This window comes from Nicotiana tomentosiformis, chromosome 2, assembly GCF_000390325.3.
Source record: "Nicotiana tomentosiformis chromosome 2, ASM39032v3, whole genome shotgun sequence".
NCBI lineage: Eukaryota > Viridiplantae > Streptophyta > Magnoliopsida > Solanales > Solanaceae > Nicotiana > Nicotiana tomentosiformis.
This window is the reverse complement of record NC_090813.1, coordinates 57,781,946-57,799,339: the sequence shown is the minus strand read 5'-3', so window position 1 is coordinate 57,799,339 and position 17,394 is coordinate 57,781,946. Positions and strand designations below refer to the sequence as shown.

General features: G+C 38.7%; 1 long non-coding RNA gene across 1 annotated transcript; it reads left to right on the top strand.

Moving 5' to 3' along the window:
• The first annotated feature begins 7,221 nt into the window (after nt 1-7,221).
• Nucleotides 7,222-16,018, top strand: LOC104089176 (uncharacterized). The gene is made up of 3 exons (XR_011413900.1): nt 7,222-7,296; nt 13,629-14,833; nt 15,683-16,018. It is a non-coding gene; the product is annotated as an uncharacterized lncRNA (long non-coding RNA).
• Nucleotides 16,019-17,394: the final 1,376 nt, after the last annotated feature.

Genomic DNA, 17,394 nt, shown 5'->3' with positions numbered 1-17,394 from the left:
AGATGAGGTAACTAAACTGCTCAAAATAGGATCCATTAGAGAGGTAAAATAACCCGAATGGTTGTCCAATGTGGTCATAGTGCCTAAAAAGGGAAACAAACTTAGAATGTGTATAGATTACAAGGACTTGAACAAAGCATGCCCCAAAGATTCTTATCCACTGCCCAACATCGATCACTTGATCGATGCCACGGCCGGCCACGAGATCCTTACTTTTCTCGATGCCTATTCCGGGTATAATCAAATCCAGATGAACCCGGAAGACCAGGAAAAGACTTCGTTTGTGACCAGATACGGAACATATTGTTATAACGTAATGCCCTTCGGACTAAAAAGTTCAGGAGCTACTTATCAACGCCTAGTAAATAGAATGTTCGAAGAACAAATAGGTAAATCAATGAAAGTCTATATTGATGACATGCTAGTCAAGTCCCTGCGCGCAGAGGACCATTTGACCCATTTGCAGGAAACGTTCGATATTCTGAGAAAATACAACATGAGGCTCAACCCCAAAAAATATGCTTTCGGAGTCGGCTCGGGTAAATTCCTCGGCTTCATGGTGTCAAATCGGGAATCGAGATTAACCCAGACAAAATCAAGGCCATTGAAGACATCACCATCGTGAACAGCGTGAAAGTTGTACAAAGGTTAACAGGAAGAATAGCAGCCTTAGGCCGATTCATTTCGAGATCATCAGATAGAAGCCACAAATTTTTCTCTCTACTCAAAAAGAAGAACGACTTCGCTTGGACACCGGAATGCCAACTAGCGTTACAAGAACTGAAACGATATCTATCGAATCCACCACTGCTGCACACTCCAAAAACCGACGAAAAACTTTACCTGTACTTGGCACTATCAGAAGTCGCCATAAGCAGTGTCCTGGTTCGAGAAGAGGAAGGTACGCAATTTCCTGTTTACTATGTAAGTCAGACCTTAGGGGAAGCGGAAACTAGATACCCGCACTTGGAAAAATTGGCGCTTGCGCTGGTTAGCGCCTCTAGGAAGTTACGACTGTACTTCCAATGCCACCCCATAAGCGTATTAACCACCTGCCCACTTCATAATATTTTGCATAGGCCTGAACTATCGGGCCGATTGGCCAAATGGGCCATCGAACTCAGCGGGTACGATATCGAATATCGACCACGAACAGCCATCAAGTCTCAAATTTTAGCAGACTTCGTGGCCGATTTCACGCCGACCCTTGTACCCGAAGTTGAAAAAGAACTACTGTTAAAATCAAATTTATCAACGAGGGCATGGATCCTCTTTACGGACGGAGCTTCGAACGTAAAGGGATCCGGGCTAGGCATAGTTTTAAAATCTCCCGGGGGTAACATTATTAGGCAAGCTATTAAAACTATCAGGTTAACTAACAACGAGGCCGAGTATGAAGCCATAATTGCAGGTCTCGAGCTAGCTAGAAATCTGGGAGCGGAGGTCGTTGAGGCCAATTGTGACTCTTTGCTAGTGGTGAGTCAAGTAAACAAAACCTTCGAAGTCTGAGAAGGCAGAATGCAAAGGTATTTGGACAAACTGCATGTCACTTTGAACCATTTCAAACAATGGAGTCTACGACATGTTCCACGAGAACAGAATAACGAGGCCGATGCGCTTGCTAATTTGGGATCATCGGTCGAGGTGAATGATTTGAACTCGGAAACTGTCGTTCAACTTTCAAGATATGTAATCGAAGAAGGGCATGCCGAAATAAATTCTACTAGCTTAACCTGGGATTGGAGAAACACGTATATCGAATACTTAAAAAATGGAAAGCTCCCTTCAGACCACAAAGAGTCCAGGACCCTTAGAACTAAAGCTGCTCAATTCACTTTGACTGCGGATGGAACGTTATATCGAAGAACATTCGATGGACCGATGGCGGTATGCATAGGTCCGGGAGATACCAATTATATCCTCCGGGAAGTACACGAGGGCACTTGTGGCAATCACTCCAGTGCCGACATGTTAGTTCGAAAAGTGATCAGAGCAGGGTATTATTGGATCGATATGGGCAAAGACGCAAAAGAATTTGTTCGTAAATGCGATAAATGTCAAAGGTTTGCTCCAATGATCCATCAGCCTGGAGAACAACTTCACTCGGTCCTATCGCCATGGCCATTCATGAAATGGGGAATGGATATCGTTGGCCCCCTACCATCGACCCCAGGTAAAGCCAGATTTATTTTGTTTGTGACTGACTATTTTTCTAAATGGGTTGAAGTGCACGCATTCGAGAAAGTAAGAGAAAAAGAGGTTATCGACTTTTTGTGGGATCATATCATATGCCAATTCGGGATACCATCCGAAATAGTATGTGATAATGGGAAGCAATTCATTGGCAGCAAAATCACAAAATTCTTCGAAGACCACAAAATAAGAAGGATACTAGCAACCCCATACCACCCCAGTGGAAACGGACAAGCCGAATCAACAAACAAAACTATTCTTCAAAATCTGAAAAAGAGATTGAACGACGCTAAGGGAAAATGGAGAGAAATCCTGCCCGAAGTCCTTTGGGCATACCAAACAACATCGAAATCCAGTATAGGGGCGACCCCATTCTCCTTAGTATATGGCTTCGAAGCATTGATACCAGTCGAAGTCGTAGAGCCTAGTCCCAGATTTCGATTCATGACGGAAGAATCAAATAACGAGGCTATGAACACCAGCCTTGAATTATCGGACGAAGGACGAGAAGCTGCCCTCATCCGGTTGGCCGCACAAAAGCAACGAATCGAAAGGTATTACAATCGAAGAACTAAACTTCGCCACTTCAAGCCAGGGGACTTGGTGTTAAGTAAAGTCACCATCAATACTCGGAATCCAAACGAAGGAAAACTAGGACCAAATTGGGAAGGACCGTACCAGGTGCTCGAGCACTTTGGGAAAGGATCGTACAGGCTCGGCATCATAAACGGCAAATAGCTATCAAGCAGTTGGAATGTATCACATCTAAAACGGTACTACTACTAAGGTTGGACCTTATTCAACTATCCCGTACAGAAGTTCGAACAAAGAACAAAAGTATTATTTTACTCAAAAGTACGAGTTGCACTCTTTTTTCCTTAGACCAGCTTTTTCCCAAATGGGTTTTTTGCTGCAAGGTTTTTAATGAGGCAACCATCGATCGTGCTGCGCTTTCAAAATATTATCCAAGGCTTTCGACCCTTAGCCCGAACAGCCTCAAATACCGGGGGGCACCAGGGCCTTAAATACATCGAGTTTAGATGCAACAAAGACTTCTCACAACAATAGAGGAAAAATTGTAAGAGCCAAAATGGTCAAAATAAACCATGCTCATATTAGATTGCACCTTGAGATTTATTATGCAACCAGAATTAACAATCACTCGAATATTAAGCCTACGGGCTTCCACATTATCTCGAGTTTGAAATAATCATTCAAATATTAAGCCTATGGGCTACCACATTATCTCGAGTTCGAAATAATCACTCGAATATTAAGCCTACGGGCTACTCCTATATCAAGTTCGAAATACGCAGTCGACCGTCGAGCCTACGGGTTACTTCAACATCGAGTTTGAAATAATCACTCGAATATTAAGCCTACGGGCTTCCACATTATCTCGAATTTGAAATAATCATTCGAATATTAAGCCTACGGACTACCACATTATCTCGAGTTCAAAATAATCACTCGAATATTAAGCCTACGGGCTACTCCTATATCAAGTTCGAAATACTCAGTCGACCATCGAGCCTACGGGCTGCCAAGTTCGAACAAGGACCCAATCAAATTTGAAACATTAAAAAAGCAACGTTTACTCAGAATTTACGTTAAATCATCGACTCAACAAGCAAAATCGACCTTGTTATATATATATATACAAAATTGCCTACGTAATTAATTTACAGGTAACGAGAATTAGACTCTAAGCTTCTGGGTTGGGGTCTTCCTCACCCTCGGACCCACTTTTGCTACCATCATCGTTATCATCGTCATCATCATCAGAAGCCAAGGCTTCAGCTTCCGCTTCAAGCTCTTTTGCCTTTTTTACCTCTTCGGTAAGATCGAAACCTCGAGCATGAATCTCCTCGAGGGTCTCCCTCCGAGATCTACACTTAACAATTTCGGCAACCCAATGAGCTCGAGCATCAGCAATCTTCTCCGCTTCCCGGGCCTCCACCTGAGCGGCCTCAGCATCAGCTCGATATACAGCAATAGACTTATCCGCCAAAACTTTTGACGACTCAACCTCCGCCTTAGCCTCAGCAAGTCGTATCTCAAGCTCATCGATTTTCTTAGTCTGAACCGACACCTTTTTCTTGATGTTTCAAAGCTGAACGTCGGCTGGTAATAACTTTGTTAAGATGGTTTCTTTCCCCGCTGCCAGGCGGTCAATAGTCTCCTTCCACTGGTTGCATTCGGCCCGGATTTGATCGACCTCCTCTCAAAGTAGCCCGATCCTCTCGATCTTTTGCTGAAACTAAGACAACGGATGGTTAACTTCCACAGTCGAGTCAAATCCATACTTTAACAGAATAAGGCTTACCTGCTGATCGAGCTCGACCCTTTCTTCACGAACCTTAGCCAAATCCGCTTGAAGATCCTTTATAGCCTCCTCTTTTTTGCTACAAAGAAGCCGAAGGTCATCTCTTTCACCTAGGACCTTCCGGAGTTCGGCCTCACACTGGCTAAGATCAACTCGAAACCTACCGATGGCCTACATAGTTAGAAACTGTCATCAACTCGAAAGCTCACCGATATCGGAACCGCCAAGTATGAAATAGAACAAAGAAGCCAAGTACGGAAGAATCATTACCCGAGTAATAAAACGCTGAGCTTCCTCTAACAAAAGAGAAGCATCACCGATATCGGAACTGTCATCAACACCGGTAAAACAATCCTTAAAAGGATCTGCTGCACCTGAGCCAGTGCCAATATCGGGAGTCTTCAGCTCTCGAGCCTCCTTCAATGCCTCCTCAGAAAAAGACGGAAGGGAAGGTGAATGACCCATTGCCATTGCCCCGAGCAAATCACTCGGAGTACTCCGATCGAGACTTAGGACTTCGGAACCAACCCCGATGGGCACGGCCGCCATCGGCTCAGCAGCTCTAACAACCTCGACTGCCTCCGTAGGTTGGACTACCAAAGCCGAAGAGCTATCTTCTTCTTCTTCCTCCCTCAGTCGATGGACCGAGTCGATCGAAAGGGCAATAATTTTTCTCCTCACCGTTCGAGTTTTGGTCTTAGGGTCCTCCGGCCGAGAGGAAGCCCTTCATTTCTTTTCTTTTCCCTGTTCCAGGACCGGGGGTTTATTGCCTTCATCACCGCTCAAAGGCCGCAGAATGGCATCCCTAGTTACACCTATATACAAGGGAAAAATCGATAACGAAATGAACGCATAATATACCTCGAGGAAAACAGGAACCAAACCTCACCATGATTCTTGGCCTCCCATCTACCTTTAGCCAAATCACGCCAAGCGCGCTCGGCATAGGATGAAGTCGAGGCTAACTTTCGAACCCAATCCTCGAGGTCAGGCACAGCTTGTGGCATCCAAGGTGCAGCTGAACATCAGAAAATAATATTAGAAAATATGGAAAAAGACATGAAAAGCAAACACGGATCACTTACGGTCGAAGTTCCATTTTTCAGGAAACGGCATCTTTTCCTCCGGGATAAGATCACAAGTCCTCACTCGAACATATCGACCCATCCAGCCTCGATCCTTATCTTCATTGATGCTCGACATCAAGGCCTTTGATGCCCGATGATATAGCCTAATAAGTCCACGATAAATCTGAGGCCGATACAGTCGTATAAGGTGGCTCAAAGAAAAATCCAACCCTCCGGCTTTGATAGAGAATAAACGCAATAAGATGACTATACGCCATAAGGAAGGATGAATTTGGCTGAGGGTGACCTGATATCTCCTGCAGAAATCAAAAATCACGGGATCGACAACTCCCAACGTAAAGGGATAGGTGTAAATACTTAGAAATCCCTCCACATAGGTAGTGACGCTCTCATCGGAGGAGGGGATTTGTAACACAACCTCAAAACCCCAGCCGCAGTCTTTCCTGACGGCCTCAAGGTGAACCTCCGCTATAGAGCACATATACATCGATACGTGCTCACACCGACCCGGAACGGACGAAGGATTCTCCACCTTAAAATCAGCTTTTAAAATACACGGGCCGGGAATATAATCTTGAACAGACGGCTCGGTCGGTGCCTTATCGTCACACGGCCGTGAGGAAGAAGCTTTCTCCTTGTGAGGTACGATTTTTGAAGTTTTCACCATTAATACGAAAAGAAAAAGTCGCAAAGAAAGGTGAAAGAGGGGACAGCACCGAAACCCTGGTATAAGCGGCACTAAAGCAACGAAATAAGAGAAACTAATCAAAGAGAATTTGGGAAAAGAGGAAGCACAAAAGTGGAAAACATTATATGTGAAAACCATTTATAAGGCATGGCGATTCATTTCAAGCGGTGGCCGACCACCGACTGACACGTATTAAATGCCTCAATAAAACCAAATCGATGGGACAGCTATCATGCACGTCATAGTCAAAGCCGATAGAAACGTCATTATCGATTCGGTCGAACCTTAGAAAAATCACATCGTTTCTCGTCATCTCCTTTCCAAGAAATGAGAGGGCTATCGGTATACGGTTAAAATCGATCATGAAGATCGATCGAGGATGGCATTTCAATCGAGGGGTATCTTCATGGAGACCCCGAACAAATTCTGAGATGGGGGCGTCGAGCTCGGGCGTTCGAATCGACCGAGGTAACATCGACCGATACAGGTCCCAAACATCGATGCCCAAAAGTGATCGCCTAGCTCGAAACCAAGGCCGGGGTTCCGATCCGATATCGAGCTCGAGTCGGTATCGAGTTCACAGACAAAAAGCTGTTATAACCGCACCAAAGGAGAGAATCTTTGCGGGAATTAAGGAGGAGACACACCATCATGGGTCCTCCACTAGTAATATTTATTCCATCATGTTGCTATAGATAAAGTAGTGATCCTTGGCTATAAAAGGGAGAAGAGTTTGTAATAGAAGGCATCTCTTTGGCTATCATTAAGAATTCATTGTGTTTATCTTTCTAAAGCTCACCAAATATCTTTATTCATCATCTTCTATTTTTGCACCATAAATACGTGTATTGTTATTTTCAGATCAAAGGAATCTACTTGCCCTTAGAACCATACATAAATTTAACGTTATCCGATTTTTCGGGTAAACAGATACATTATTTTAGGGTTTCTTGCTTCAACACCTCTGACGAATCTGCGGAAGTGTTTTTTCACCTTCTTAGGTAGTGTTTCTATACCTTCTCACCCTCCTTTGAGTAGTGTTCCTCTGAAATCCCTTTCAAAAGAAAATGTTTGCTTTGAATTACGGTTGTTTTTGTTTCCAAACGCATTGAATAAATTATTAAAGCTAGAGAAACGTGAATTCTTTTGCATTTGTCTTATTGTAGTGTGGCCCAAAAAAATGGAAAGATCTGGTGGAAAAGGTGGCCGCATTCTCATGTTGCTTCTCTTCTACTTCAATGTTTACCATCGTATGGTCTCCGATTGCCGTAATTGTAATGACCCAATTGGTCATTTTGACTTTTAGAAACTCGTTCCCTAAAATAAAACTTCCCGAACATGCTTTTATTAATTTATGACTTGCAGGGATGGTTGGTTCGGGATTTAGAAGCGTTTGGGTTGAAATCGGAACACTTGGATCCTTAAGTTAGCCTTAAAGGGCCAAGTTTGATTTCGGACAACATTTTGAGAAAATGACCCCGGAATCTGGATTTGACGGTTCCAATAAGTTCGTATGATAATTTTGGACTTGGGCGTATGTCCGAATCGGGTTTTGCATAATCCGGGAGCATTTTGACGCTTAATAGCAAAAATTAACTATTTTAAGGTTTAAAATTCTTAAATTTGATTTGGAGTAGGATTTTGAGTAATTGAAGTCCGTTTGGAATTCCGAGTTTGGGAATAGTTCCGTATAGTGATTTAAGACTTGCACGCAAAATTTCGTGTCATTCCGAGTAGTTTAAGTATATTTCGGTGCATTAGAAGTAAATTGAAGAACTTGAAATTCTTAAGTTTGAATCAATTTGGTTTAGGGTATGATTCTTAGATTTGATGTTGTTTTAGGCGTTCCGAGAGTTCGAGCGAGTCTATTTTATGATTTTTGTAATGACCCAACCGGTCATTTTAACTTTTAGAAACCCGTTTCCTTAAAATAAAACTCCTCGAACATGCTTTTATTAATTTATGACTTGCGGGGATGGTTGGTTCGGGATTTGGAAGTGTGTGGGTTGAAATCGGAACACTTGGTTCCTTAAGTTAGCCTAAAAAGGCCAAGTTTAACTTCGGTCAACATTGTGAAAACATGACCCCGGAATCGGTATTTGACAGTTCCAATAGGTTCGTATGATGATTTCGGACTTGGGCGTATGTCCGAATCGGGTTTTGGATAACCCGTGAGTGTTTTGACGCTTAATAGTAAAACTTAACTATTTGAAGGTTTAAAGTTATTTAAATTTGTTTTGGAGTAGGTTTTTGAGAAATTGAAGTCCGTTTGGAATTCCGAGTTTGGGAATAGTTCCGTATAACGATTTAAGACTTGCACGCAAAATTTTGTGTCATTCCGGATAGTTTAAGTACGTTTCGGCGTATTGGAAGTAAATTGAAAAACATGAAGTTCTTAAGTTTGATTCAATTTGGTTTGGGGTGTGATTCTTAGATTTGATATTGTTTTACACGTTCCGAGAGTTCGAGCGAGTCCGTTTTATGATTTCAACCCTGTTGGTTTGTTCGGGCGGGGCTCAGGGGGCCCCGAGTGTTAAATGGACGAGGCTCAGATCAATTTTGGAATTTTGAAGAAGAGCTGAAGCTTATAGCTTCCGGTATTATCGCACATGCGCATGGTCAGCCGCAGGTGCGAGCCACCAGCTACAGGTGCGAAGGGAGGATCTGCACGGCCATCGCAGATGCGAAGAATTGAGCGTAGAAGCGGACGCGTAGGTGCGGTCCTTTGGGCGCAGGTGCGGAGCCAGTCCAAGAGGAAAAATCTCGCACCTGCGAGGATTTTCCGCAGGTGCGAAAGCCGCAGGTGCGAACACCTTCCACAGGTGCGAAAAACCTGTCTGGGCAGAATGGTAAAAAAGTCGGGGTTCACACATTTTGAGCCCATTTTTCCTCCATTTCCGGGCGATTTCAGAGCTTTTGAGAAGGGGGTTTCAACTAGCAATTGAAAGGTAAGTTAATTCCACACTCCTTGAGTTAAATACATAGATTATAGGTAGATTATAACAAGTAAATCTTAGAAATCAAGGGTTTAGGTGAAAACCCTAGATTTTTATAAAAATGAGATTTTAACCATGAAAATGGTTATGCAATTGGATAGAAATTATATATTTGAGTTCTTGAGATTATGGGTAACGTTTCCATCCAAAAATTTCTAGAATTCGGGCACGTGGGCCTGAGGGTGAATTTTAGGAATTTTACCATTTTGGATAGGGTAATTTATTTAATAGATAAATTTCGAATTATTGAATATACATTAATTATTTTATATAACTTCTGGATAGTTTCAAATTTTTCGGCATCGAATCGAGAATTTTACGCGACGCGATAATCGGAAAGTGGAATTTAAGACAAGGTAAGTCTCTTGTCTAATCTTGTGAGGGAGAAATTACCCCATAGGGATTAAATTGAACAATTGTTGCTAATTGCGGGGGCTACGTACACTCGAGGTGACGAGAGTCCGTGCGTAGCTACTATTAATGCTAAAGTCCGGGTAGTTTAGGACTCAAAGCATGAATTACTTGTGTAAATTATTTTCTTTGTTTAATTAATATTAATTGATATATATGAATATATTGTGAATTGTTAGATAAAGATATTAAAGGATGGAAATCTCATATGCTTGATTTTCTATTTAAATTAATTAATTATTAAAAAGAAATTGATCTTCCTCCCGAATTTATCTTATAATAAATATACTCTCCTTCCGGAGGTACATAAGAAAATGTCCTCCTTTCTTGTGGAGCGGGCCGAACGCCTCGGCAGGATAGATGCATCTATGGATCGCGCCGCACGTCCCTCGGCAGTGTACACGACACTCTGGATCGGGCCGTACGTCCTCGGCAGAAATCGTGCTTAATAATAATAATAATTACACAATACTTTAATAGCTTATTTCAGCTTGCGAAGCTAATTGATAAATTGAAAAATCCTTGGAATTTAATGAATTATTATTCTTGCTTGTTAAATAGTTAATTGTTATTCCTGAAAATGATATTTAATTGATAAATTGGAAATTATTCGAATTTAAGAAATTTAATTAATATATTGAGAATTGTTGCATTCGAAGAATTTTGATTATTTTCATTGATTAAATAAATTGTTATAAATTCTGTAAATCATGTTGATTTATATATCCTAGTTGTATTTTAATAATTATTATTGCCCCATAGTGAGTGTCAAAGTCGGCCATCTCGTCTCTACCATTTCGAGATTAGGCTTGATACTTACTGGTTACACGTTGTTTACGTACTCATACTATACTTGCTGTACTTTTTGTGCAGGAACTGAGGCAAGTACTAGTGGGGGACCTATCGTCTTACACTCACATTATCTGGGGACATAGTGGTGAGCTGTTTCTCTGATTCGTTCTGCAGCTACTAGTGTCTCTCTTTGTAATTTAATTCTGTCTATTTTTATTTCGGACAACATTTGAGGTTTTGTATAATCTACTAGATGCTCATACACTTGTGACACCAGGTCTTGGCACACACATTGGTAGAGTTTGGGTTTTATTATATTTTCTTAGTTTTAAATTTTATCAATGTATGCTTAATTTATTGGTTGGCTTGCCTAGCTGTAGTGTTGGGCGCCATCACGACTTATAGGTGAAATTGGGTCTTGACAATTCCAAACCTGTTGGTATGTTCGAGAGGGGTCTCGAGGACCCCGAGTGTCAATCGGACGAGGCTCGGACCAAGTTGGAAGTTGGGAGCCAAAACTGAAGCTCCCAACTACTGTCAGAATCGCACCTGCACTTGGCCAGTCGCAGGTGCGACATTTGCAGATGCGATAGAAGCTCGCAGGCACGACACTCACATATGCGAGATTTCTTCGCAGAGGCGAAAAAGGGAAGGGGAGGCCATCGCCGCATATGCGGAGAATTCGCATACCTGCGAACGCGCAGGTGCGAAGGTGTGTGCGCAAATGCGAGAATTGGCCAAGCAAGTGGAACTCGCACCTGCGAGGATTTTCCGCAGGTGCGAAAGCCGCAAGTGCGTTCCAACCTCCGCAGGTGCGAAAGACCTGTTTGGCAGAAACCTTAAAAGAACGGGAATTCGCCATTTTTGCTCATTTTCTTCCATTCTTGGGCGATTTTGGAGCTTTTTGAGAGGTGATTTCAACTAACAACTTGGAGGTAAGTTAATTCTACATCCCTTGAGTTAAATACATAGATTATAAGTATATTATAACTAGTAAATATTAGAAATCAAAGGTTTAGGTGAAAAAATTAATTTTTTATAAAAAAGAGATTTTAACTACGAAAATAGTTATGAAATTATGTAGAAATTATATATTTGAGTTCTTGAGATTATGGGTAATGTTTCTATCCGAAAATTTCCAGAATCCGGGCATGTGGGCCCGGGGTAAATTTTAGAAATTTTACCATTTTAGATAGGGTAATTTATTTAATAGATGAATTTCGAATTATTGAACATATATTAATTATTTTATATAACTTTTGGATAGTTTCGGATTTTTCGGCATTGAATCGAGAATTTTACGCGACGCGATAATCGAAAAGTGGTCTTTGAGACAAGGTAAGTCTCTTGTCTAATCTGGTTAGGGAAAAATTATCCCATAGAAATTAAATTAAATAATTGTTGCTAATTGCGGGGGCTACGTATGCACGAGGTAACGAGAGTCCGTACGTAGCTACTATAAATGCTAAAGTCTGGGTAGTTTAGGACTCAAAGCATGAATTACTTGTGTAAATTGTATTCCCTGATTAATTAATATTAAATTGATATATATGAATATATTGTGAATTGTTAGATAAAGATATTATATATATATATATATGAATATATTGTGAATTTTTAGATAAAGATATTAAAGGATGGAAATCTCATATGCTTGATTTTCTGTTTAAATCAATTAATTGTTAAAAGAAATTATTCTTCCTCCCGAATTTATTTCATAATAAATATACTCTCCTTCCAGAGGTACATAAGAAAATGTCCTCCTTTCTTGTGGAGCGGGCCGAACGCCTCGGCAGGATAGATGCATCTATGGATCGCGCCGCACGTCCCTCGGTAGTGTACACGACGCTCTGGATCGGGCCGTACGTTCTCGACAGAAATCGTGCTTAATAATTATTATTATTATTATACGATACTTTAATAGCTTATTTCAGCTTGCGAAGCTAATTGATAAATTGAAAAATCCTTGGAATTTAATGAATTATTATTCTTACTTGTTAAAGAATTAATTGTTATTCCTGTAAATAATATCTAATTGATAAATTAAAAATTATTTGAATTGAAGGAATTTAATTAATATATTGAGAATTGTTGCATTTGAAGGAATTTGATTATTTCCGCTAATTAAATAAATTATTTTAAATTATGTAAATCATGCTGATTTAAATATCCTAGTTGTATTTCAATTATTATTATTGACCCATAGTGAGTGTCAAAGTCGGTCATCTCGTATCTACCACTTCGAGATTAGGCTTGATACTTACTGGGTACACGTTGTTTACGTACTCATACTATACTTGTACACTTTTTGTGCAGGAACTGAAGCAAGTACTAGTGGGGGCCTATTGTCTTACACCCACGTTATCCTGGGGCATAGTGGTGAGCTGTTTCTCTGATCCGTTCTGCAGCTACTAGTGTCTCTTTTTGTATTTTTTTTTTATTCTGTCTATTTTTATTTCAGACAGTATTTGAGGTTTTGTATAATCTACTGGATGCTCATACACTTGTGACACCAGGTCTTGGCACACACATTATTAGAATTTGGGTTTTATTATTTTCTTGATTTTAAATTTTGTCAATATATGTTTAATTTATTAAATTAGCTTGCCTAGATGTAATGTTGGGCGCTATCATCACCTATAGGTGAAATTGGGTCGTGACAGTAGTTTATTATATTCTCAACGATATTAATATTTTTGTTATTACTCCCGCTATCTAATTTGATACTTATTCTAGAAAAGAATGAACGCATAAATTATTTCTTGCTTTGCTAGTCCCAAACATTAGTAAATTATTTTAAAACCCTTTAGTAACAACAACCCTAGCTGATTTATGAGCCTAATTTTAGTAACAACAATCCTAGCTGCTCGCCATAGGTGCTTTCTTCTTTGAATACAAGTATATATGGCTTCAGGGTACTCACAAATTTCATATTTTTCTTGTTCTTCACCTTCTCACCTGTGTCGTTTTCATTCTTTGGTACTCCTAAATTTCATATTTTTCTTGTTTCTTCGAATAGAAAGGTTTTAAGTAGATTCTTTTTAGCAGTATCATGAATGATTTTTTTGATGTTCCCTCTTTTAGTAATTATTGCGCTTTCTGTTCCTTTTCATGTCAAATTTTTAAATGTACAGATACCCAAGTTGCAATAGTAAGTCATGTTGCAAGATAAGATCTTGTCTTCTTAGATTCTTTAGATGTTCTTCAATTTTGGTATGTGTAGATACCTTTTTTTTCATTGCAAATTGACATGGTCAATGGTATAGCTTTTTTTGTTGCTCTGATTTCCTTCAGTTATGTGCGATTTGATTGATTTTAAGCTCTCCATGTCAACTATTATTAGTTGGAAAAAATATTCGAGAGTTTACTGGTATGGTGGCTACATTCAAGCTTAGAACCTGTTCCATTTTCATATTGTGTAATATCTTGTTCTTTTGTGATTGTTCTGTAAAACATATGTATCTATCAGTAGGCAGCTTAAGATTTGTTGTGAGAAGATTAACATTTGTTCATGTGAATAAAAAGGACATTGGATAGGAGTTAGCGTTGTGTTCGAGTAATTTGGTAAATTTTATATATATTATGAATTCTGATTTGGAGTATACATGATCTGTGTAATCCCAAAGTTTGCACGTTTCAGCTAGCAGAAACTAGTGCCACTTAGACAAATAATTTCAGATAACTACTTTAAACATAGGAAATACGTTTACAAGCTCAATTTGCTCTTGTATTTCCTGGCTACTATTGCGATGCGAACATTAGAACTTTCAAATCTCATTTTCTTCGGAATGAACTCTTGGTATAAAGTTGCAGTTTGACAAAAAGTGCAGCATTTAATTTAGAAATTGAATTTTGCATCTGTTCCACTTAAGGAAAAATTGAACTGCAATTATATGGTAGTTTAGAACTCCAGTAGTTTGTAAATAGGGTGAAATTTGTCCATTAATCCATTGATGTGCTGAACTTTGAGTTGCTTGAACAGTGTACTTGGAGCTCCAAAATAAAATTTTGGTTAAGCAGAAACTTTTCAGGTCTTGTGTAGTTGTGTTATCAGCCAATTGGCTTTTATAATTCATACAAGTCCATCTTTCTTATTCGTTATACTATGTGATTGATTATGAGCATGTATTTCACTTTACTTTTAGTCACTTGACGAGAGAAAAAATGTGATACTATTTTTAGTCAATTGGTAGTAAACAACCCTGGACTGAATACTCAAGATATACTAAGGTGTGTTGGATCCAACCTTCCTTTATCCGTTGATGCAAGTAGCACGGTTGTGAGAGGCCAAAATCATCCATATTCTTCTGGCTGAACTCATGCTACGAGTCTTGAAAAGGTATTTAACTTACTAAACATGCTTTTCTAAAATATTTGATTTTGCAATATTGAAACAATTTAAAGTGTACTTATTTCTCGATTTTCCTTAGTCTAAGGTTGCCTCGCCCAAAGAACATGTCTTCTTCATGGCATTACATTTTTGCCTATGAAGATATTCGCAAATTTTTGTCTCCGCACTTGCAAAATGTGATGAGCATTTAGCTAAAATAGTTAGCTGATTCTCTCTTACTATGTTGTGAGCTCTTTTGAAGATATTTTGTTGGTGATTATTACATTGATAATAAATTTCTTTTATAGATAAAGCAAGGGATGCTCTAGCATTAGGCTGAGTCTTTCTTATTTTCAACTTTTACTATAGATTTGACAAATATAAATATTACTTTCTTCCAACATAATAGATTCAATTTGGGTAAAATATGTCTGAACCATAAGAGTGACAACACCTAAATAATGCACCCTCTTTATCGCCTAGTTTTTACTTCGGATTTCTGAAAGAGTTTAACTGAATTTATACTCTTGTTACTCGTCTAGGGTGATTCTTTCTCACTTTTCTCACAATTTGTTTGTTAATTTCAATTGAAGATGTTGAAGTGTTAGTAATGGTGTTGACTGCATTAACTTCATACATAGTTAAAGGAGCTTGTAATCAAAGTTACTTGTAATCCAGCACCTACTTGTTGATGTAATGAAATATCTTGACCAAAAAAAGGTGGTTGTACTTTTTACATTATAGTTTATGTCAGATTTTTGTTAGTTCTTAGTAAGACGAATGTTGCTTTAACCAGTGTATACTATATATTTGTTTCTTTGTAATTTCTAATTTCATCATAAATGTGGGAAAATGCAGGTGATCCAATTGGAAATGTGGCCACAAGTCCAATTTAATCTATTGAAGTGAATGGTGAAGACTTTTTGAACAATTGTGATATTTATTATTCATCTATATGAATACATTTGGTTTTTTATAGTTTGTTGCTAGTTCACATCTTGAAACATAACTTTATTAATATGTGTAGTACACGAAATATATTTCTTTTTTGAAGTTTATTGGAATTATTTTTTTTGTTATCTATTGTCTAATTTAATGCTTGAGAGCATAATGTATATACTTGAAATAAATGTGATTACAACATTTATGTAAAAAGAAATAATTTTTCAGTTACAAAATTGTGGCTCGTATAAATATTACAAAAATAATTGTACAACCTAGTCAAGATTTGCCACAGTTCAAAAGTGTGGCCTAATAGGTATCAAAGTCCACACTATGTAGGTGTAGTTTTAGCAAATGAAAAATGTTGCCATATCAAATAATACAAGCGTGGGTTTTGTATCTTATTGGCAACGCTTTTGAAGCGTTCTAAAGCTACGCCCAAAAAGCGTGGCCTTAGGGAATAGGTTACGGTACTTTAGGCCATTCCACAGAAAGTGTTGCCTATAGTCGAAAAGTGTGGCTTTTGATCAAATGCCATACTTTCGGGAGTTTAGGCCACAATTGTTTTGGATGGCTATAGGCATAAAATGTTGTAGTATGATAATCAAGAAATTTAATATTCTCTCATAAATAAGAAAGGAATTAGAATAAAAAATGACAAAATAATCAATAAAAAACACAAGAAAGTAATTATATTCTAATAATAATCAGAACATGTCTGTACAAATGACATTTCTTTCCCTTATATAGAGGTCTTCAAGTACAACATCTTTTCCCTTTTAAGACCGAGTCATTATGAGCATTAATGACATTAATGAAACGTTATAATTGGTAATCGTAACTGTTCGTGAAGATTCTGTAACGTTTGTAATCATCCACGCTCATTAATTGAAGATCCATGCATCTGCCCTTTTTACTGTCTTGTCTCTTCATATAACTTAAAGAGACTCGAGCAACCATTTCTTTTCACTTCGTGGGTGATTTGTTCGTATCTGCTGTGACTCGTGTCTCTTTTAGTGCTCCTCTCCAGCTATCGCTTTTCTAGTGATCCACGTGCCTTGCCATGTCAACCACATAATTAACTCCACGTGTAACATTTATTTTTACCAATATAGATCGAAAATAGAATAAAATCGAAGAGTGGAGTAAAATCATTTTTAGAAGGAACAGGTTTAGCCGTAAGTACGAAACATCTCAATTAAGATGGATAAATCTTTCATGGAAGTCATAGTTAGACGCTACACTGTGTATATTGTAGAGTCATGTGTCTCTTCAAAGTTTGTATTCATAAAATGATGAATTTTCAAAACTTCTGTACTCTTTTTCAACGTTGTCGAAGTAAAAATTAGAACTTTACGTTGTTTAGTTATAGCCGGAATGAATAGTCACGTATCCAAGTTATAAATGAAATCTTAATTGTATGGACAAGTGAGGTTCAATGACTATTAACTTGTAATAGATTGATCATCTTTATAAATAGAGGCAAATATTCCGTCGTTTTTTATGTTTTTATAGTCGTAACATATGACTAAGGTTGTTATTATTTGATATCTTTATCTCTTCCATGTATGCTTGATTGGTAAATTGTATCACCTCTAACATTAGCTAACTAGCTCGTTGTAGAATCC